Below are 23,278 nucleotides of genomic sequence, written 5' to 3' on the forward strand. Positions count from 1 at the left end.
AAAAATAGAGCACAAAGTACAAAGGAATCTAGACCCTACTTTCCAGGCAGAGCTGAAGCTTTGCAGCCTCTGTGGTCTGGCAACTTGGTGACAGCGAATGGTCTGTGTGGGGTCTGGGGATGGGCCTTGGCGCTGATTGTCAGGTGCACATCTGCCTGGGAGTTGCACCTGTGGGGGTCAGAGTCGGGGTGGGCGTCAGCGAATCTGGGCTCCAGCGGGAGGCACTGTTTTGCTCCCTGATTCCTGGCCCTGACGGGCGGGATGCAGGTGGGGACGCTGGGTCCTCTGGCTCTGGGGCTGAGCATCCCACCCCCCAGTCTGCTGGGGCCTCCACAGAAGAACCCCGAAGCCCCCAGGTCTCCGCAGCTTCTCTCAGAACCCTGCGTTCACTCTACCTGCACCCGAGCTTCTTTTGGTTTTCTTTTTTTATCTCAGGCTGTTGTGCCCAAGATTGTGAATCTGTGAATCTGAGAAATCACAAATCACCGAGAAGCCATCACCAATGCAAACACATGAGGGTTTATTTACAAGCTCGAGCTTGTGTCCAAGTATACCCAACACAGTGGAGCGGGGACTTGGACCCCGTGGTGGGTTTTAGTTTATTTTTAAGAGTTGGTCTCGGGGAACTCCTGAAGGGTGGAGTAATTCCTCAAGTTCTGTTTACATTTTGATATGGGGCCTTCAAGGGCATTGAGATCTGTTCTAATAGGGGCTTCCTGCCCTTGGACTGGGCTCAGTTTTTATTCTATTGTGGGCTTGCTGTGTCCTGACAGTGAGCATTCAGGAAGGAAATGATGGATGTGACTCCCTTCTCAGGTGCATCACAGAGAATAAATAAGGAGACTGAACAAAAAGAGCACAAGACATTGGGGGCTTCGTCCATATCAGAAGGGACTCCTCAGAACCACAGGGTAAGTGAATGGGTAGAATGGATGGTAGGGTCAGGGGAGGTGAGGCAGTTGGTGGTTAGGCTTAGGTTAGATGTTAGGTGTTTGTGATTAACCTTATGGTTACGGATTAGAGGTTAGGGTGAGGGATAAGGGTAAGGGTCAGTGGTTAGGAGTTAGGAGGGGGGTTAGGGATTAGGGAATGAGGTTAGGGTTAGTGACAGTATTTAGAGTTAGGGTTAGGGTTATGCTTTAGGGTTTAGGGCAGGAGGTTTGGAGGTGGGTTTAGGGTTATGGTTACAGTTAGGGTTGGGTTTAGGTTTGCAGTTAGGGTGAGGTGTTAGGGTGTGAGTTAGGGTTAGGGGTAAGGGTTAGGGGTTAGGGTAAAATTTAGGGCTAGGTTTAGGGTTAGGGCAAGGGTTAGGTATAGAATAGGGGTTAGGGCTAGGGATAGGATTAGTATTTATTTAGGGTTTAGGGTCAGGTCAGGGTCAGGGTACGGTTTTGGAAAAGGGTAAGAGATAGGTATAGGGAGTGGTTTAGGAGTTAGTTTTAGGGTACAGGTTAGAGTAAAGTTTGGGGTATGAGATAGGATTGGTATTAGAGGGTTAGGGTTAGGGTACAGGTTAAGGTTAGGATAGGATTTGAGTACATTAAGTTAAGGTTAGGGTTAGAGGTTAGGGTTAGATTTAAGGTAGGGGTCAGGGTTAAGGGTTTAGAATAGGTTTAGGATATAGGGTGAGGGTTGGCATGAAGGTTCCGTGAATGTGTTTTGGTCTTGGGGTTTGTGTTTGGTTTTCGATTAGTGATGGGTCTTGTTTAAGGGTTAGGTTAACATTAAGATTAAGCGTAGGGTTAGACTTATGTCTGTGTATGGTTAGAGTTTGGGTCTTGGAATGTGCCTGCACTGGGACTCCTAGCATCTTGGGCAGTTTAGTTTTATGCACTCTATTTAGGTTTTGGGTTCAAAGATAGCCTGACTCCACCAAGTCAGTGGCCTCCCCAGAGAATCAAAATCCTGGCTTCTGCTGGGGTGAAAATAGACATGGCAGGTTTCTCCCGAGCTGAGCTAAGGAGGGGGTTTGTGGCTCTAAAGACTCTTTATTTGGATTTTCAGTTGCCTTTCTGATTTTATCTCTTGTGTGCACATGTTTTCTCTATACTACCAATTATTATTTTAAAGTTTTACTTGAATTCCTGTTTGTAAACACAGTATGATATAGTTTCAGGTTTACCACATAGTGGTTAGACCCCTGGATACAACGCCTGGTACTGGTCACAGGTGCCCTCCACTATCCCCATCCCCTGATTCACCATCCTCCCCACCTTCCCCTGGTATTTATTAGTTTATTCTCTGTGGTTAAGAGTCTGTATCTTGGTTTGCTTCTCTCATGCCTCCTCCGCCCCTTTGCCAGTTTGTTTGGTTTCTCAAAATTCACAAGTGAATGCAATTGTATGGTATTTGGTATCTGTCTTTCTCTGACTGAGTTCATTTAGCATAAATCCTTTCCACTCCTTCCACGTCACTGTAAATGGATTCATTTCATCCCTTCTGATGACCGAGTGATGTTGCGTGTGTATATTTACCACATCTTTCTGCCCATTCATCAGTCGATGGACATCTGGGCTGTATCCATAGTCTGGCTGTTGTTGATAACGCTGCTACAAACAGTGGGCTGCGTGTCCTTCCTCGAATCTACTAAAGTACTTCTCTATCCTCGGGATAAATACCTACCTGTGAAATTTTGGAATCGTAGGGTAGCTCTATTTTTAACTTCTTTTAAAAAATTTTTTTTATGATAGTCACAGAGAGAGAGGCAGAGACACAGGCAGAGGGAGAAGCAGGCTCCATGCCCTGGAGCCCAAAGTGGGATTCAATCCCGGGTCTCCAGGTTCGCACCCTGGGCCAAAGACAGGTACCAAACCACTGCACCACCCAGGGATCCAATTTTTTTAACTTCTCTAGGACCCTCCACACTGTTTTCCACAGTGGCTAAATGTGTTTGCATGCCCACCAGGAATGTAAGGAGGCTACCCTTTCTCCACACCTCACCAACACCAGTTGTTTCTTGTGTTGTTAATTTTAGCCATTATGACAGCTCTCAGGTGACATATCATTGTGGTTTTGGTTTGCATTTCCCTGATGATGGGTGACGCTTTGTGTCTTTCTGTGAGTCTGGTGGCCATCTGGCTGTCTTGTCAGAGACAAAGTCCATTCATTTTTCTGCCCATCTCTAGTTGCATAATTTGTTTTTAGGATCTTGAGATTTATATTTCCTTTATGTGTTTTGCATACTAACTCTTTATTGGATGTGTTGTTTACCAATATCTCCTTTCATTTTGTATGTTGCCTTTTAGCTTTGGTTGTTTCCTTCACTTTGCAGAAGCTTTTCATTTTGATGAAGTCCCAGTAGCATTTTTGCTTTTGTTCCCTCACCTCAGTGGCATATCTAGAAAGAAAAATCAGTGGCCAATGTCAAAGACGTTGCTGCCTATCTTTTCTTCTTTGATTGGTTTCAGGTCTCACATTTAGGTCTTTCATCCATTTTGAATTTATTTTTTATATATATGGTGTAAGAAAGTGGTCCAGTTTGATTCTTCTGCATGTGGCTGCCTGGTTTTCCCAACACCATTTATTCTTATCCTGGGGTCAGGGTTAGGGTTTGTTGAAGAGACTGTCTTTCTGCCATTGGATATTCCTTCCTGCCTTGTTATCCTTTATGGGTCATAGATACAGGTTTGTATCTTGTTTTGGCTTTCCATTCTGTTCTATTGATCTAAGCGTCTCCTGTTGGGAGAACCCTGATTGCTGATTCAATTTCTTTGCTGGTTATCTGTCTGTTCAAATTTTTTATTTCTTCATTTTTAATTTTTGCTATGTTATATATTTCTAGGAATTGATCTATTTCTTCCAGGTTCTAGGTTGCTGGCATATAATTTTTCATCATATTCTCTTATAATCGTTTGTATTTCTCTAGTGTTGTTTTTTATTTCTCTTTTCTCATCTGATTTTATTTGGGTCCTTTCTCAACTTTTTATCTTTTTTCTTTTTTAAATATTTTATTTATGTATTCATGAGAGACACAAAGATACAAAGGTATAGGCAGAGGGAAAATGAGGCTCCATGCGGGGAGCCTGATGTGGGACTTGAACCCCTAGGACCCCGGGATCATGACCTGAGCCAAACACATGCTCAACCACTGAGGCACCCAGGTGCCTTGCTGATTCAATTCCTTTGCTAGTAATGGGTCTGTTCACATTTTCTATTTCTTCCTATTTCAGTTTTGCTCACTTGCACATTTCTAGGGATTTGTCCATTTCTTCCAGGTCTCCCAGTTTGTTAGCGTATAATCTTTCATAGTATCCCCTTATAATTGTCTTATTTTTCTGATGTTGATTGTGATCTCTCTTCTCTCATTTGTGATTTTATTTATTTAGGTCTTTTCTCTTTTCTCGTCATAAGGCTGGCTAGGGCTTGATCCATTTTATTACTTATTTTAAAGAACTAGCTCTTAGTTCTGTTATTCCATTCTACTGTTTTGTTGTTTCTGTATTGTTTATTTCTGCTCTGATCTTAATTTTTTCCCCTTCTTTTGTAGGCTTTAGTCTTTGTTTACTATTCCTTTTTCAGCTCCTTCAGGTGTAGGGTTAGATTGTGTATTGGAGACTTCTTGTTTCTTGAGGTAGGCCTGTATTGCTATGTACTTCCCTCTTAGGACTGCCTTTGCTACATCCCAGAGGTTTGGAGAAACATGTTTTCATTTTCATTTGTTTTAAATTTCCTCTTTAATTTTCTGGTTGCTCCATTCATTCTCTAGTAGGATGATCATAAACGCCACGTATTTTTGGTCTGTCCAATTTTTTTCTTAGTGTCGACTTCCAGTTTCATAGCGCCTTGGTCTGAAAATGAACAGGGTGTGAAATCAACATTCTTGTACCTGTTGTACCTGTTGAGGGCTGATTTGTGGGCCCTGATAGGATCTGTTCTGGAGAATGTCCCATATGCAATTGAACAGAATGTTTATTCTCCTTTTGGAACTAATATGCTAACTATATCTGTTGAGTCCCTGTTGCCCAGTGTGTCAAGGCTATTGTTCCCTTGTTGATTTTCTGCATAGACGATCGGTCCATTGCCATAAGTGGGTGTTGGAATCCTCTGTCAGTGTATTATTATCAGTGATTTCCTGTACGTTGGTTGTTAATCAGTTTCTATATTTAGGTACTCATGTTGGCAGCATAAATAGTTAGCTGTTTGATCTTGATAGTCTTTTTAATTATGAAATAATGTTCTTCTTCATCTCTTCTTACAATATTTGTTGTTTCTTTTTGAGATTTAAATATATTATTTATTTATTTTTGAGAGATACACAGAGAAGCAGAGGCAGAAACATAGGCAGAGGGAGAGGCAGGCTCCCCAAAGGGAGGGTGATGTGGGACTCGATCCTGGGATCCCAGGATCACACCCTAGCCTGAAGGCAGATGCTCAACCACTGAGCCACCAGGTGTCCCCCAGGGTTTGGTTTCAAATCTCGTTTGTCTGATATAAGTATGGGTCCTCCAGCTTTCTTTTGATATCCATTAGCGTGATAGATGATTTTCCCTCCCCTGACTATCAATCTGCTGGTGTCTATAGGTCTAAGGTGAGCATCTTGTAGGCAGCATACAGATGGATCTTGTTTTTTTAATAATGATTTTATTTATCAGAGAGAGAGAGAGAGAGAGGCCGAAAATTAGGGAGAGAGAGAAGCAGACTCCCCACCAGGAGCCCAATATGGGACATGATCCCAGACTCCAGGATCACAGCCTGAGTCAAAGGCAGATGCTCAACCCCTTGAACGACCCAGGTATTCCAGATCCTGTGTTTTAAGCCACTCTGATACCCTATATCTTTTGATTGGAAAATTTAGTCTATCAGCATTAAGAGTGATTATTCACAGATATGAACTTTGTTCCTTTGTGTTACCAGAAGAGTTGGTGTTTCTGGTGATGTTCTCTGGTCCTTTCTAGTCTTTATTGCTTTTGGTCTCTTTTTTTCCCCCACTAGAAGAGTCCCTCTTAATCCCTTACTGGACTGGTTAAGTGGTCATGAAATCCTTGATATGTTGACTGTCCAGAAAATCTTTCTCTCTCCTTCTCTCCTGAATGACACCCTTGCTGAAGCAAGAATTCATACAAATTGGACTCCAATAAAAAGGAATTTAAAAACATAAAATAAATTTTTGGTCTTATGATTAAGGAAAATGGCATTTAGGAGGAAAACCAGAAGCTAAGAGAGAGGAGGACAGATTTCACCATCCGTAGCCATCACAGGGACATGGTGTCCTTTCCATGAAGGGGCCTCCCCTCCGTAGGATTCTTCCTGCACCTCTGTGCTCCTTGTTGGAAACCAGCAAGCACATCTCTGTATCTCCAGCACCTCTGCAGTCATGGTTTATTGCATCTTCCATGTATCCTACTGGTGACAACAGCGTCGTGTATGTAACCATCTGGCTCCTGTTAGACAACATTGGGGGGGATTCCGACTTCTGTTGGTTTTGGGGTGTGTGTGTGTCTATCACATGTAGCTATCACGTGCAGGTATCTGATCCTCTGGCTGGGTCACCCAAATGCCGAAATGGTTGGCACAACATCATTTCTGGTGCTGGCGCTGGGCAGATAGCTGGGCTCTCCTTGCCGACTCGGGGCTCGCTCCTGCAGTGACTTCCCACTGGAGGGTCAGCTGAGCTGGAAGGTCCAACTCGGCCAAATTCCCATGTCCTCAGGGGGTCCCGCTGAGCACCTGCTGTTTCTCTTCTCCCAGATGCCTCTCCAGCAGGGAGCCAGACCTCAGCGCCGCCCTGGGGGGAGATCCTGAGGAGCTGGCTGCCCATGGCGGGGAGCCCTGTTGCTGCCTGTGTATGGGAGTCGAGTTGGGGTCTGGGCTGGGGTTCTCGGTCCCCTGTGCTGCCTGGCCTTCTGGCGAGCCCCATGCTCACCCAGCCCTTACTCACTAGGGTGAGGAGGGTGCCCTCTACACACTGGTGTGAGAGATCCAGCACCACAAGCTGTGCACAGTGAGTCCACCTGGTGAGGGTGGCCCAGGTTCGTGAGCTGCAAGTGTGGGACCCAGGAAAGTTAACAAAAATCCCCTACCCCTGAACAAGCAGAGCAGGACTGATTCCATTTTGTGCTACACCCACCTCCTCCCCTATGACCCCCACATGAGCTGCTTATTGCTTAAGGCGCTGCCCCACCCTAGTCAGGCCGCTAGGTACACCCTAATCGGAAATCGGCTCATAACAATGTAACCCTGCTTTGTGCCCCCCAAAACTGTGCGACGATTCTGACCAAAGTAATAGGCCAGCTCAAGTGGATACTATTTGGTAAGGTGTAATTCAATTGGCCACCTGCGTGTGGACCATCATGACTGTGCAACTTTCTGCATATCCCATGGGCCACTGGCCCCTATAAAGCTGTTATGCTTCTTAATCTCGGGATCCACGTCCCTGCTCCGCTGTGTTTGGTGAAATTACACCCAAGCTCCAGCTTGTAAAGAAACCCTCGGGAGTTTCCATCAGTGTGGGCTCCTTGGTGGTTTCCCTGATTTACAATCTTGGGCACAACACCAGGGCCTGGTGTCCTGACATCCCTTCCAGGGCCACGCTGACCGCCCCACAGGCCCTTTGTGCCCCAGGCACACAGGCACGGGGATGCGAGGACGGGAGGAAGTGCCCCGGAACTCGGCCATCCTTGGCCCCCAGGACAGAGGGAGCACAGACCAACCAGGTCGCTGTGCACAGACCCTGGTGACCTGAAGCTCCCTGGCTGTCACTCTGTCCCAGCCCCACCTGGCCTGGGGGACACAGCCTGAGTCTAAGTAAAGTCTGTGGGGTCCTGACCCTGACGTCTGGCTGCCCCTGGAAGGCACGTGGGGACGTCAGCTCTGTGTACCTGGTGGCGCCCCTGCAGGGCCTGGATGGTGCCCCCTCCTCCTCTCTGGGAGTCTCTTCACGCCCCATGCACAGAGTTCTGGGATACACAGAAACGGGCTGGCTGTGCATTTTTTCACAACACTTTATTGACTTTTTACAGCAAAGGGGCTCAGAGCGTAATGCGCACCTTCCCCTGGGGAGGGAGACCTTTCTGTCCTTTAGGGGAGGGCAATAATCACACGGTGTGGAGAGGCGGGTGCTAGAGTCCACATTGTGGGAACATGTGTGGACTCCGGGTGGGGGCGTTTGTCCTGAGATTTCAGCCTGAGTGACTGTTCTGAGGACAGCAGAGATGACCTGGACCTGCAGCTCATGGGCTCCTGTACTGGGGCCCCGCAGGGCAGCTGGACACCTGCCTTGGGCCCTCTGGGGCCCCAATACCTGGAAGAGCCTGCCTCCTGGTGTGGGGTTGGGTGGGGCCAACCGGCCTATCCATCCTTTCCCTACCCTGGGGTGTCCCGGGATCCCCCAGTCTGCCCTAGGTTAGCGACCTGGATCTGTGGGACATGCCCAGGGCCCAGGAGGCCACATCCACCTGTGAGAGGGCTCGCTCAGCCTGGGGCCAGAATCCAGGGCTGGCCAGGACCATGGGGACCTGGATCCCATTAGTCTTTGTGTTGGGCCTGGGAGGGGCTCAATTCAACCTAGTCCCCACAGAGCACAGAGCCATGTCAGCCCAGGTCCCTCTGGGTTAGGGGCTGGTGTCCTGTGCAGGGTGTGCCACCCTCCAGGACAGACAGTGGGCGGAGGCAGGGCCCAATGTATCCTCTGCACCACTCACCTACACCCAGCCTTTCGGGGATCTCTGCCTTCCCTCCTCCCTGCAACCTCTGGGTTCTCTATGGGACAATCAGGCTTCTGATGGGAGCAGGGTATCCAGAAAACGCCAGGGAGGCTGAGCATGTCCCACAGGGGGCAGCTGCCCTGGGTCCTTGCTGGGGGCCGATGGTGTGGGGGTGGATGTTGTGGGGTAGGGATATGATGTTGGTGGTATATTAGGAAGGTACAAATATTAGCCTTGAATCAATATTAAAATATTCTCATTAACCAAAGACCATACTTTATTCAGATTTCCTTAGTTTTTGCTAAGTTACCATCCCTCATATCCCATTCCATTTGTCCTCATGTTTTCTTAGGCTCCTCTGGATTGTGACAGTCTTTCTGCCTTTCCTTATTGTTGTTGAACTGGAACACTTTGAGAAGTAGAGTATTTTGTAAAATTTACCTCAGTTAGGAAATGTCTGTTATCTCATGATTAAACTCTTTTTGTGGATTATATAAAGAGATATACTGCCATTTTAATTATATCATATAAAGGATAGATATTATCAACATGATTTATCAGTCTTGGTATCAATCTGATCATCTTGCTGAGGTAGTGTTTGTCAGCTTTCTCCGTAGTAAAGTGATTATTATTATTATTATTATATTATCATTTTTATATACACATTTTCATATTCTATTTTGTAGAAGGAAGTTACTATGTGTATTCCATACATATGAGTGGGAGGCTATGCTAATCAACTTGAGGGTGGAATGTCTGTACAACTTCTTTGAAATTCTTCTACATGGGAGATTTCTCTTCCTTCTGGGTTTGTTTTTTTGTTTCTTTTTAAAGATGTCATTTATTTATTTGAAAGAGAGAGGAGAGAAAAACCAAGAGCGAGAGGGGCAGATGGAGAGGGAGAAGCAGGTTCCCTGCAAACAGGGAGCCTGCCTTGGGAATTGGATCATGATCTGAGCCTAAGACAATAGCTTATGTGACTGAGCCACCCAGATGCCACTTTTTCTTTCTTTTTCTTTTTTTAGTAATAAATTTACTTTTATTGGTATTCAATTTGCCCACATACAGAATAACACCCAGTGCTCAGCCCGTCAGTACACGTCACACATTCACCCCCACCCCCACCCTCCTCCCCTTCCATCACCCCTAGTTCATTTCCCAGAGTTAGGAGTCTTTATGTTCTGTCTCCCTTTCTGATATTTCCCACACATTTCTTCTCACTTCCCTTATATTCCCTTCACTATCATCTATATTCCCCAAATGAATGAGAACATACAATATTTGTCCTTCTCCGATTGACTTACTTCACTCAGCATAATACATTCCAGTTCCATCCACGTTGAAGCAAATGGTGGGTATTTGTTGTTTCTAATGTCTGAGAAAGGCCCACCTTTTCTCTCTCTTCATCTTCTGAGTCTCCTATGGTATGAATGTTATTGTTAATAAGTGGATGACTTCCCTACGTCTGTCTCTGTGGTCCATAACCATTCTTGTTTTGAAGGCTTCCACTTGGGACTGCATCTCAGTTATACCATTTTTAACATTGGCCTGACTAGATTTTAGTTCTTTTATTTCTACAGTAAAGGTTTCTCTAGTTTTCTTCTGTGCTCTTTTTCTAGCCCAGCTGTTGTCTTTATAATCATTGTTTTAAACTGTATTTAGACATCATATATGTGTATTGATGATCTTCCTGGCTGTGAGTAGACCTCATGTTATTTTATGGAGGTGATTTTCTCCATCTCATTATTTTTTCCAGAAAAGAAAGAAGGAAGAAAAAGAAAAAACAAGAAAAACAATAACAACTGCCCTCCCCCCAAAAAAACAAAACAAAACAAAATAAAACCCAGATTATTTTGGCCTGCTTGTTAAAAGATTCTAAATCCCAAAATAGAAACAATTAAAGTGATCCCTGGGTGACACAGCGGTTTAGTGCCTGCCTTTGGCCCAGGGCACAATCCTGTAGACTCTGGATCAAATCCCACGTCGGGGTCCCAGTGCATGGAGCCTGCTTCTCCCTCTGCCTGTGTCTCTGCCTCTCTCTCTCTCTCTCTCTCTCTCTCTCTTTCTTTCTGTTTGTGACTATCATAAATAAATTGAAAAAAATTTAAAAAAGAATCACAATTAAAGTACTATGAAAGCAAAAATAAGAAATATATAAGGTACATACATAGAAATTAAAATAAGGCAATTAATAAAAAAGAATCAAAGAAAATAAATGAAAAAAGAGCACAAAGTACAAAGGAATCTAGACCCTACTTTCCAGGCAGAGCTTTAGCTCTGCAGCCACTGTGGTCCAACAACTTGGTGGCAACGAATGCTCTGTGTGGGGTCTGGGGATGGGCCATGGCGCTGATTGTCAGGTGCACATCTGCCTGGGAGATGCACCTGCACGGGTCAGAGGCGGGGTGGGGGTCAGCGCCTCTGGGCTCAGTGGGCTGTGCTGCCCTGTTCCTGAGACCTGGCCCTGATAGGCGGATGCGGGTGGGGTCTCTGGGTCCTCTGGCTCTGGGGCAGAGCATCCCCCACCCCAGTCTGCTGGGGCCTCCACAGAAGAGCGGCCAAGCCCCCAGGTCTCCGCGGCTTCTCTCAGAACCCTGCGTTCACTCTACCTGTGTCCGAGCTTCTTTTGGTTTTGTTTTTTTATCTCAGACTGTTATGCCCAAGATTGCTAATCCGAGAAACCACCGAGAAGCTGACACCAAGGCAAACACATGAGAGTTTATTTACAAGCTTGAGCTTGTGTCCAAGTATACCCGACAGAGCGGAGCAGGGACTTGGACCCTGAGGTGGGTTTTAGCTTAGTTTTAAGAGTTGGTCTCGGGGTACTCCCGAAGGGCTGGAGCAATTCCTCAAGTTCTTTTTTTTTTTTTTAAACTTCTTTTTTTTTTAAATATTTTATTTTTTTTATGATAGTCACAGAGAGAGAGAGAGAGAGAGGCAGAGACACAGGCAGAGGGAGAAGCAGGCTCCATGCACCGGGATCCCGACGTGGGATTCGATCCTGGGTCTCCAGGATCGCGCCCTGGGCCAAAGGCAGGTGCCAAACCGCTGTGCCAACCCAGGGATCCCCCTCAAGTTCTGTTTACATTTTGATATGGGGCCTTCAAAGGCATTGAGATCTATTCTCATTCTAATAGGGGCTTCCTGCACTTGGCCTGGGCTCAGTTTTTATTCTATTGTGGGGCTTTCCAGGGTATTAAGCTGTAAACTTTTGTTATTTTCCTGTAACTGAAGTAATGTAAATTTCAGCTCTTCTTCACAGGGGCCTGGGATGGCTGGACTTGTGGAATGCTGAACTTACAGTGGAAAGGCCTTCATTTTCTCGGCCTCCTTGTGTCCCTTCCCATCCTATCTAGCTCCTTCCCCCTTCCCCAGAGCTCCTAAGAGAGCAATTGCTAATGATCTCAGCCTGGCAGCTTGTGTAAGGGGACAGGCCCAGAGATTTGGGATCAGGAAGACCTGGGGCTCGGGCATCCCAGCTATGCAGCGGGATTTGATGCTGCAACTCTTATTCCCTAAGGCTATCTTGACAACTGACTTTGTACATAGAAAAGCTGTCCTTTCTCTTTATAAGACAAAGAGCGAGTCAAAGTGTTTTTTTCTCTGCCCATCTGATTGCTCATATTCCCAGGATAGATGTGGGCCCACATCCACCCTGACAGGAACACCTGGGCCGCTTCAGGACCTGCAGGGAGGCTTCAGGAAGCTGTGGTGCTGCGTCCACTCTGGCAGGAGCTCCCGGGCCACTCAGGACATAATTTGAGTCTTCTGGAAGGTGGGGGCCGCTTCCATGGTGTCAGGAGCCCTGGCCTCCTCAGAATCCACAGTGAGGCTATGGGAGGACTGGGGGCCACGCCCACACAACAGGACGCTGAAGTCCTCAGGACCCCCAGTGTAGACTTCGGGAAATATGGGGATGCTTCCATGCAGACAGAAGAGCCCAGCCTTACCAGGGCCTGTGGTGAAGCGTAAGAAAAATGTGGGTGCCGAATCCAAACTGACAGGAGTCTCCAGCCTCTTTAGGATCAGCACTTTGGCTTCAGGACATATGGGGCTGCGTCTATGCTGACAGGAGCCCACAGCCCCCTCAGGACGCGCAGTGAGTTTTCTGGGGGCCATGGGGCCATGTCCAGGCTGACAGGAGCCCTCGGCCTCCTGAGGACCTGCTGTGAGGCTTCCAGAGGATGTGAGGCATAGTCCACAGTGACAGGAGACCTGTGTCCTCAGGACCTGCTGACTATGATCCAAGAACACGTGAGGCCACATCCACACTCACAGGATCCTGGCTTCCTCAGGACCCCCTGGAGGACTCTGGAGGTGCCGTTGGGGGCCACGTCCACATCAGAAGGGACTCCTCAGAACCACAGGGTAAGTGAATGGGTAGAATGAATGGTAGGGTCAGGGGAGGGGAGGCAGTTGGTGGTTAAGTTAGGTTAGATGTTAGGGTTTAGTGATTATGCTTATGGTTACAGATTAGAGGATAGCGTGAGGGATAAGGGTAAGGGTCAATGGTTAGGAGTTAGGCTGGGGGTTAGGGATTAGGGAAAGGGGTTAGGGTTAGTGTTAGGGACAGATTTAGAGTTAGGGTTAGTGTTTAGGCTTAGGGATTAGGGCAGGATGTTAGGAGTTGGGGTTAGGGTTATGGTTGGTGTTAGGGTTGTGATTAGGTTTGCAGTTAGGGTTAGGGGTTAGCGTTAAGGGTTAGAGTTAAAGTTAGGCCTAGGTTTAGGGTTAGGGTGAGGGTTAGGCTTAGGATAGGGTTTAGTGCTAGGGTTAGTGTTTGGTTAGGGGTTAGGGATAGGGTCAGGTCAGGGTCAGGGTAGGGTCAGGGTATGGTTTTGGAAAAGGGTAAGAGATAGGGTTAGGCAGTGGGTTAGGGATTAGTTTTAGGGTATGGGTAGTGTACAGTTTGGGGTATGAGATAGGGTTAGTATTAGAGGGTTAGGGTTAGGGTACAAATTAAGGTTAGGAATAGGATTTGAGTACATTAAGTTAGGGTTAGAGGTTAGGGTTACGGTTAGATTTAAGGTAAGGGTCAGAGTTAAGGAAACCTCAGAATAGGTTTAGGAGTTAGGGTGTGGCTTGGCAGGTAGGTTCAGTGAATGTGGTTTGGTCTTGGGGTTTGTGTTTGGTTTTTGATTAGTGATAGTTCTTGTTTAAGTGTTAGGTTAACATTAGGCTTAAGTGTAGGGTAAGGGTTATGTCTGTGTATGGTTAGAGTTTGTGTCTTGGCATGTGCCTGCACTGGGACTCCTAGCATCTTGGGCAGTTTAGTTTTATGCACTCTATTTAGGTTTTGGTTTCAAAGATAGCCTGATTCCACCAAGTCAGTGGCCTCCCCAGAGAATCAAAATCCAGTCTTCTCTGGGGTGAGAATAGGCATGGCAGGATTCTTGTGAGCTGAGCGAAGGAGGGGATTTGTGGCTCTAAAGACTCTTTGTTTGGATTTTCAGTTGCCTTTCTGATTTTATCTCTTGTGTGCACATGTTTTCTCTATACTACCAATTATTATTTTAAAGTTTTACTTGAATTCCTGTTTGTAAACACAGTATGATATAGTTTCAGGTTTACCACATAGTGATTCAACCCTTGAATACAACGCCTGGTACTGGTCAGAGGTGCCCTCCACTATCCCCATCCCCTGATTTCACACCCCCCACCTTCCTCTGGTATTTATTAGTTTATTCTCTGTGGTTAAGAGTGTGTTTCTTGGTTTGCATGTCTCATCTCACCCTTTGCCCCTTTGCCAGTTTGTTTGGTTTCTTAAAATTCACATGTGAATGCAATTGTATGGTATTTGGAATCTGTATTCTCTGACTGACTGAGTTCATTTAGCATAAGTCCCTTCCACTTCTCCCACGTCATTGTAAATGGCTTCCTTTCATCCCTTCTGATGACCGAGTGATGTCGCAGTGTGTATATTTACCACATCGTCTCTGCCCATTCATCTGTCGATGGACATCTCGGCTCTATACACAGTTTCGCTGTTGTTGATAACGCTGCTACCAACACTGGGCTGCATGTTCCTCTTAAAATCTACTAAACTACTTTTGTATCCTCGGGGTAAATACCTAGCTGTGCAATTTTGGAATCGTAGGGTAGCTCTATTTTTAACGTCTTTTTTAAAATTTTTTTTATGATAGTCACAGAGACAAAGGCAGAGACACAGGGAGAGAAAGAAGCAGGCTACATGCACTGGGAGCCCGAAGTGGGATTCGATCCCGGGTCTCAGGGATCACGCCCTGGTCCAAAGGCAGGCACCAAACCACTGCGCCACCCAGGGATCCCCTATTTTTAATTTCTCGAGGACCCTCCAGACTGTTTTGCACAGTGGCTTCACCTTTATTTATGTATTCATGAGAGACACAGAGAAGCAGAGTTATAGGCAGAGGGAAAATGAGGCTTCATGCAGGGAGTCTGATGTAGGACGTGATCCCCTAGGACCCCGGGAACATGACCTGAGCCAAGGCAGATGCTCAACCACTGAGGCACCCAGGTGCCTTACTGATTCAATTTCTTTGTTAGTTATGGGTCTGTTCATATTTTCTATTTCTTCCTATTTCAGTTTTGCTCGTTTGCACATTTCTAGGGTTTTGTCCATTTCTTCCAGGTCTCCCAGTTTGTTAGTGTATAATCTTTCATAGTATTCACTTATAATCATCTTATTTTTCTGGTGTTGATTGTGATCTCTCTTCTCTCATTTGTGATTTTATTTATTTAGGTTTTCTCTTTTCTCGTTGATAAGGCTGGCTAGGGCTTGATCCATTTTATTAATTAATTTTTGAAGAACCAGCTCTTAGTTTCGTTATTCCATTCTAATGTTTTGTTTTTTCTGCATTGTTTATTTCTTCTCTCATCTTTATTTTTTCCCTTCTGTAGGATTTAGGCTTCGTTTCCTATTCCTTTACCAGCTCCTTTAGGTGTAGGGTTAGGTTGTGTATTGGAGACTTCTTGTTTCTTTAGGCCTGTATTGCTATGTACTTCCCTCTTAGGACTGCCTTTGCTACATCCCAGAGGTTTGGAGAAACATGTTTTCATTTTCATTTGTTTTAGATTTCCTTGTTAATTTCCTGGTTGCTCCATTCATTCTCTAGTAGGATGTTCATAATCTCCATGTATTATTGGTCTGTCCAATTTTTTTTCTTACTGTCGACTTCCAGTTTCATAGCGTGGTGGTCCGAAAATGTACAAGGGGTGATATCAACCTTCTTGTACCTGTTGTACCTGTTGAGGGCCCATGATATGATCTTTTCTGGAGAATGTCCCATGTGAACTTGAAAGGAATGTGTATTCTGCTTTAGGAAGAAATGTTCAGACTATATCTGTTGAGTCCCTGTCATCCAGTGTGTCAAGGCTATTGTTCCCCTGTTGATTTTCTGCATAGACGATCAGTCCATTGCCATAAGTGGGTGTTAAAATCCCCTGTCATTGTATTATTATCAGTGATTTCCTGTATGTTTGTTGTTAATTGGTTTCTATATTTAGGTACTCCTATGTTGGCAGCATAAATGTTTAGCTGTTTGAACTTTTTTTTTTAGTAAATTTATTTTTTATTGGTGTTCAATTGACCAACAAACAGAATAACACCCATGCTCATCCCGGCAAGTGCCCCCCTCAGTGCCCGTCACCAATTCACCCGCACCCCCTGCCCTCCTCCCCTCCCAGCATCCCTAGTTACTTTCTCAGAGTTAGGAGTCTTTATGTTCTGTCTCCATTTCTCATATTTCCCACACATTTCTTCTCCATTCCCTTATATTCCTTTTCACTATTATTTATATTAACGCATTGAATGACAACATACATTTGTCCTTCTCCGATTGACTTACTTCACTCAGCATAATACCCTCCAGTTCCATCCACGTTGAAGCAAATGGTGGGTATTTGTCGTTTCTAATGGCTGAGGAATATTCCATTGTATACATAAACCACATCTTCTTTATCCATTCATCTTTCAATGGACACCATGGCTCCATCCACAGTGTCGCTATTGTGGACATTCGTGGTAAAAACATCGGGATGCAGGTGTCCCGGCGTTTCATTGCATCTGAATATTTTGGGTAAATAGGGAAGAGTGCAATTTCTGGGTCATAGGGCAGGTCTATTTTTAACTCTTTGAGGAACCTCCACACAGTTTTCCGGAGTGGCTGCACCAGTTCACATTCCCACCAACAGTGTAAGAGGGTTCCCTTTTCTCCGCATCCTCTCCAACATTTGTGGTTTCCGGCCTTGTTAATTTTCCCCATTCTCACTGGTGTGAGGTGGTATCTCATTGTAGTTTTGATTTCTATTTCCCTGAGGCAAGTGATGCAGAGCATTTTCTCATGTGCATGTTGGCCATGTCAGTGTCTCCCTCTGTGAGATTTCTCTTCATGTCTTTTGCCCATTTCATGATTGGATTCTTTGTCTCTTTAGTGTTGATTTTAAGAAGTTCTTTATAGGTCTTTGAAACTAGCCCTTTATCTGATACATCATTTGCAAATATCTTCTCCCATTCTGTAGGTTGTCTTTTAGTTTTGTTGACTGTATCCTTTGCTGTGCAAAAGCTTCTTATCTTGATGAAATCACAACAGTTCATTTTTGCTTTTGTTTCTTTTGCCTTCGTGGATGTATCTTGCAAGAAGTTACTGTGGCCAAGTTCAAAAAGGGTGTTGCCTGTGTTCTCCTCTAGGATTTTGATGGACTCTTGTCTCACATTTAGATCTTTCATCCATTTTCAGATTATCTTTGTGTATGGTGAAAGAGAGTGGTCTAGTTTCATTCTTCTGCATGTGGATGTCCATTTTCCCAGCCCAATTTATTGAAGAGACTGTCTTTCTTCCAATGGATAGTCTTTCCTCCTTTATCGAATATTAGTTGACCATAAAGTTCAAGGTCCACTTCTGGGTTCTCTATTCTGTTCCATTGATCTATTTGTCTGTTTTTGTGCCAGTACCACACTGTCTTGATGACCACAGCTTTGTAGTACACCCTGAAATCTGGCATTCTGATGTCCCCATATAAGGTTGTCTTTTTTAAATTCCCCTGGCTATTCGGGGTCTTTTCTGGTTCCACACAAATATTAAAATAGTTTGTTCTAACTCTCTGAAGAAAGTCCATGGTATTTTGATAGGGTTTGCATTAAACGTGTTCATTGCCTGGGTACCATTGACATTTTCACAATGATAATTCTGCCAATCCATGAGCATGGAATATTTTTCCATCTCTTTTGTCTTCCTCAATTTCTTTCAGAAGTGTTCTATTGTTTTTAGGGTATATCCTTTACCTCCTTGGTTAGGTTTATTTCTAGGTATCTTAAGCTTTTTGGTGCAATTGTAAATGAAATTGACTCCTTAATTTCTCTTTCTTCAGTCTCATTGTCAGTGTATAGAAATGCCATTGATTTCTGGGCATTGATTTTGTATCCTGCAACGCTACCAAATTGCTGTATGTGTTCTAGCAATCTTGGGGTGGAGGCTTTTGGGTTTTCTAGGTAAAGTATTATGTCATCTGAGAAGAGGGAGTGTTTGACTACTTCTTTGCCAATTTGAATGCCTTTAATGTCTTTTTGCTGTCTGCTGAGGCTGGGACTTCCAGTACTATGTTGAATAGCAGTGGGAGAGTGGACATCCCTGTCTTGTTCCTGATCTTTGGGGAAAGGCCTCCAGTGCGGCCCCACTGAGAATGATATTTGCTGTGGGCTTTTCCTAGATCGCTTTTAAGATGACGAGAAATGTTCCTTCTCTCCCTATGCTCTGAAGTGTTTTGATCAGGAATGGATGCTCTATTTTGTCAAATGCTTTCTCTGCATCTAATGAGAGGATCATATGGTTCTTGGTTTGTCTCTTGCTGATATGATGAATCACATTGATTGTTTGAAGAGTGTTGAACCAGCCTGTGTTCCGAGGATAAATCCTACTTGGTCATGGTGAATAATTTTCTTAATGTACTTTTGGATCCTATTGGCTAGTATCTTGTTGAGAATTTTTGCATCCATGTTCATCATGGCTATTGGTCTGTAATTCTCCTTTTTGGTGGGGTCTTTGTCTGGTTTTGGAATTAAGGTGATGCTGGCCTCATGGAATGAATTTGGAAGTACTCTATCTCTTTCTAACTTTCCAAACATCTTTAATAGGATAGGTATGGTTTCTTCTTTAAACGTTTGATAGAATTCCCCTGGGAAGCCATCTGGCCCTGGACGTTTGTGTCCTGGGAGGTTTTGAAAGACTGCTTCAATTTCCTACCTGGTTTTTGGCCTGTTCAGGTTTTGTATTTCTTCCTGTTCCTGTTCTGGCAGTTTCTGGCTCCAGGAATGCATCCATTTCTTCTAGATTGCCTAATTTATTGGTGTATGGCTGGTCATAATATGTTTTTAAAATCCTTTGTATTTCCTTGGTGTTGGTAGTGACATCTCCTTTCTCATTCATGATTTTATTAATTTGAATATTCTCTCTCTTCTTTTTTTTTTTAAATTTTTTTTATTTATTCATGATAGGCACACAGTGAGAGAGAGAGAGGCAGAGACACAGGCAAAGGGAGAAGCAGGCTCCATGCACCGGGAGCCTGACGTGGGACTCGATCCCGGGTCTCCAGGATCGCGCCCTGGGCCAAAGGCAGGCGCCAAACCACTGCGCCACCCAGGGATCCCTTCTCTCTCTTCTTTTTAATAAGGTTGGCTAATGGTCTATCTATCTTATTAATTCATTCAACGAACCAACTCCTCCTTCCGTTGATCTGTTCCACAGTTCTTCTGGTCTCAATTTCCTTGAGTTCTGCTCGAATGTTAATTAACTCTATTCTTCTGTTGGGTGTAGGATCTATCTGCTTTTTTTTCCTCTAGCCTCTTTATGTGTAAGGTTAGCTTTTGTATTTGAGTAGTTTCGCCTTTTGGAATAGATGCTTATATTGTGATGTATTTCCCCCTTAGGACTGCTTTTGCTGCAAGCCAAATATTTTAATGGTTGTATGTTCATTCTCATTAGTTTCCATGAATCTTTTTAATCCTTCCTTAATTTCCTGGTTGACCCTTTCATCTTTTAGCAGGATGATCCTTCACCTCACGTGTTTGAGCTCCTTCCAAACTTATTATTATGATTTATTTCTAATTCCAAGGCATTATGGTCTGAGAATATGCAGGGGACGATCCCAATCATTTGGTATCGGTTCAGACCCGATTTGTGACCCAGTATGTGGTCTATTCTGGAGAAAGCTCCATGTGCACTTGAGAAGAATGTGCATTCAGTTGAGTTTGGATGTAAAGTTCTGTAGATTTCTGTGAAATCCATCTGGTCCAGTGTATCATTTAAAGCTCTCGTTTCTTTGGAGATGTGCTTAGAAGACCTATCGAGGGTAGAAAGAGCTAGATTGAAGTCACCAAGTATAAGACAATTATTATCTAAGTATTTCTTTACTTTGGTTATTAATTGGTTTAAGTATTTGGCAGCTCCCATATTCGGGGCATATATTGAGGATTGTTAAGTCCTCTTGTTGGATAGATCCCTTAAGTATCATTTAGTGTTCCTCTTCATCTCTCACTACAGTCCTTGAGGTAAATTTAATTTATCTGATATACGGATGGCTACCCCTGCTTTCTTTTGAGGACCATTTGAATGGTAAATGGTTCTCCAACATTTAATTTTCAGATTGTAGGTGTCCTTCTGTCTAAAATGAGTCTCTCGTAGACAGCAAATAGATGGGTCCTGCTTTTTTATCCAGTCTGAAACCCTGGGCCTTTTGACGCAGTCATTAAGCCTGTTCATGTTCAGAGTTACTATCGATAGATATGAGTTTAGTGTCATCATGATATCTATTCAGTTCTTGTTTTTGTGGATTGTTCCACTGAACTTCTTCTTAAAGGGGAATTTTAAGAGTCCCCCTTAAAATTTCTTGCAGAGCTGGTTTGGAGGTCACATATTCTTTCAGTTCCTGCCTGTCTTGGAAGCTCCTTATCTCTCCTTCCATTTTGAATGAGAGCTTGCTGGATAAAGTATTCTTGGTTGCATGTTCTTCTCATTGAGGACCCTGAATATATCCTGCCAGCCCTTTCTGGGCTGCCAGGTCGCTGTGGAGACGTCTGCTGTTACCCTAATGCTCCTCCCCATAAAGGTCAGGGATTTCTTGTCTCTTTCTGCTTTAAGGATCTTCTCTTTATCTTTGGAATTTGGAAGCTTCACTATTAAATGTCAAGGTGTTGGACGGTTTTTATTGATTTTAGGGGGGGGGGATCTCTCTATTTTCTGGATCTGAATGCCTGTTTCCCTTCCCAGATTAGGAAATTTTTCAGCTAGTATTTGTTTAAATACTTATCCTGGCCCTCTGTCCATTTTGGCGCCCTCGGGAACCCCAATTACACGTAGGTTTTCTTCCTCAGACTGTCGTTTATTTCCCTTAATCTGTCTTTCTGGTCTTTTAATTGTCTGTCTCTTTTTTCCTCAGTTTCCCTCTTTGCCATCAACTTGTCTTCTATTTCATTCCCTTGTTCTTCTACCTTGTTAACTCTCATCGTTAGGACTTCTAGTTTGGATTGCATCTCATTCAATTGATTTTTACTTTCTGCCTGATTGGATTTAAATTCTGCAGTCATGAAGTCTCTTGAGTCCTTTATGCTTTTTTCTAGAGCCACCAGTAGCTGTATAATAGTGCTTCTGAATTGGCTTTCTGACATTGAATTCTAATCCAGATTTTGTAACTCTGTGGGAGAGAGGACTGTTTCTGATTCTTTCTTTTGAGGTGAGCTTCTCCTTCTAGTCATTTTGCTCAGTGCAGTGGCCAAAAACAAATTTTATTGGGAAAAGGAGAAAAAGAGAGGAGAGAAAGAAGGAAAGAAAAGAAAAAGAAAAAAGAATAAAGGAAGATAGAAGAAAAAAGAGAATAAAAAGAGAAAGAAAAGGAAAGAAGGGGGAAAAGGGAGGGCGAAGCAATCAAATAAAAAAAAACATGGGGGAGTATCTTCTTATTCTGTATACTTTAAGTCCCTTGACTTCCCCTGGAACTTGTCCGTCTAGATGGACTTCTGGGGTGGGGCCTGTTGTGCTGATTTTCAGATGTTAGCACTTGGGGGAGCTGCTCTGTCCACTGCCTGGTGCAGGGCTCAGTGGGCGTAGTTTACCCCGTGAGGCCTCAGGAGGAACAACCCCAGTGGCAGCGGCCAGCTCTGGATACCTGTATTCAACCCCCACAGTAACTCCTGAGCAGTCCATCTTCACTGCCTGGAGGCTCTGGGTCGGGACCGCTGATCTGCTCAGCTCTGGGCAGGAGCGTCCTTGCTGTCCTGGGCCATCCGGGCCTCTGCCTGTCCCCGGGGAGGCCTAATCCTGGGCTGTGTCCTTGTGCCCTGTGCTCTGGGGCCTGCGCTGTTGGATTCACGCTCCTGTCTGCACAGCTTTCTCTCCCCACAGCTGCCACCCAGCCCCTCTGAGCTGCTCCTGGTCGGGCAGCCCCCTCAGGGAGCCGCCGCCTGAGCACCTCCGAGTTGCTTCCGGAGCCGCACAGCCCCCTCTGCACGGAGCCACTTCCTCTGCTTGAGGCACTGCCACCAAGCTGCTCCCGGGGCATGCAACCTGCTCCACGCAGAGCCCTGCCCGAACCCCTCTGAGCTGCTCCCAAGTCAGTGCACGTGCCCTGCAGCACTTAGGGAGCTTGGTGCACTCTCCTGGGAGTGCAGGTGTCTCTTAGTGTCCCAGGGAGCATGAGGGTATCCCCGCCCTCCTGGGGTCCTGCTCTGAATCCCTGTGGGCGCCATTCTGCCCAGGAAGATTGGTGCCGATCCTGCTTCTCTGGGACAAAGCTCTCCTGACCAGGGGGCACACCGCCTGGCCTTAGCCCGGCTCCTCGTGGGGCCCCTCCCCTTGGATGCCTTTTGTTTCTTTATTTCTTTTTCCCCCCTGTCATCCTACCTTGATAGAAGCGCGAACTTTTCTCACTGTAGCATTCCAGCTGGTCTGTCTTTAAATCTCAGGCAGAATTCGAAGATTTTCAGAATGATTTGAAGGTTATCTAGGTAATTTGGAGGGGACAGGTGACTTGGGGACCCTACTCTTCCGCCATCTTGCCCCTGCTCCTGTATGTTGCCTTTTAGCTTTGGTTCTTTCCTTCACTTTGCAGAAGCTTTTCAATTTGATGAAGTCACAATAGGATATTTGCTTTTGTTTCCCTCACCTCAGAGGCATATCTAGAAAGAAGATCCAATGGCCAATGTCAAAGTCATTGCTGCCTATCTTTTCTTCTTTATATGCTTTTTGGTCTCACATTTAGGTCTTTCATCCATTTTGAATTTATTTTTTATATATATGGTGTAAGAAAGTGGTCCAGTTTCATTCTTCTGCATGTGGCTGCCTGGTTTTCCCAACACCATTTGTTCTTATCCTGCGGTCAGGGTTAGGGTTTGTTGAAGAGACTGTCTTTCTGCCATTGGATATTCCTTCCTGCCTTGTTGTCCATTATGGGTCATAGATACATGTTTGTATCTTGTTTTGACTTTCCATTCTGTTCTATTGATCTAAGCATCTCCTATTGGTAGAACCCTGATTGCTGATTCAATTTCTTTGCTGGTCAACTGTCTGTTCAAATTTCTTATTTCTTCATTTTTAATTTTTGCTATGTTATATATTTCCAGGAATTGACCTATTTCTTCCAGGTTCTAGGTTGCTGGCATATAATTT

The 23,278-nt window shown here is 44.8% G+C and overlaps 1 long non-coding RNA gene across 2 annotated transcripts in view; it reads left to right on the forward strand.

The window, feature by feature from the left end:
- The first annotated feature begins 730 nt into the window (after positions 1–730).
- The window catches only part of LOC140617815 (uncharacterized), a 34,691-nt gene continuing 12,143 nt past the window's right edge, over positions 731–23,278 (forward strand). The window contains exon 1 of one of the 2 annotated variants that reach the window (XR_012017956.1): positions 731–911. This is a non-coding gene — a long non-coding RNA (uncharacterized lncRNA). Of the gene's footprint in view, positions 912–12,901; positions 13,011–23,278 lie in introns of those variants that run through there. The other variant, XR_012017958.1, reaches the window with a different exon arrangement.

Source organism: Canis lupus, chromosome 26 (genome assembly GCF_048164855.1).
Source record: "Canis lupus baileyi chromosome 26, mCanLup2.hap1, whole genome shotgun sequence".
In the NCBI taxonomy this organism is placed as follows: Eukaryota; Metazoa; Chordata; class Mammalia; order Carnivora; family Canidae; genus Canis; species Canis lupus.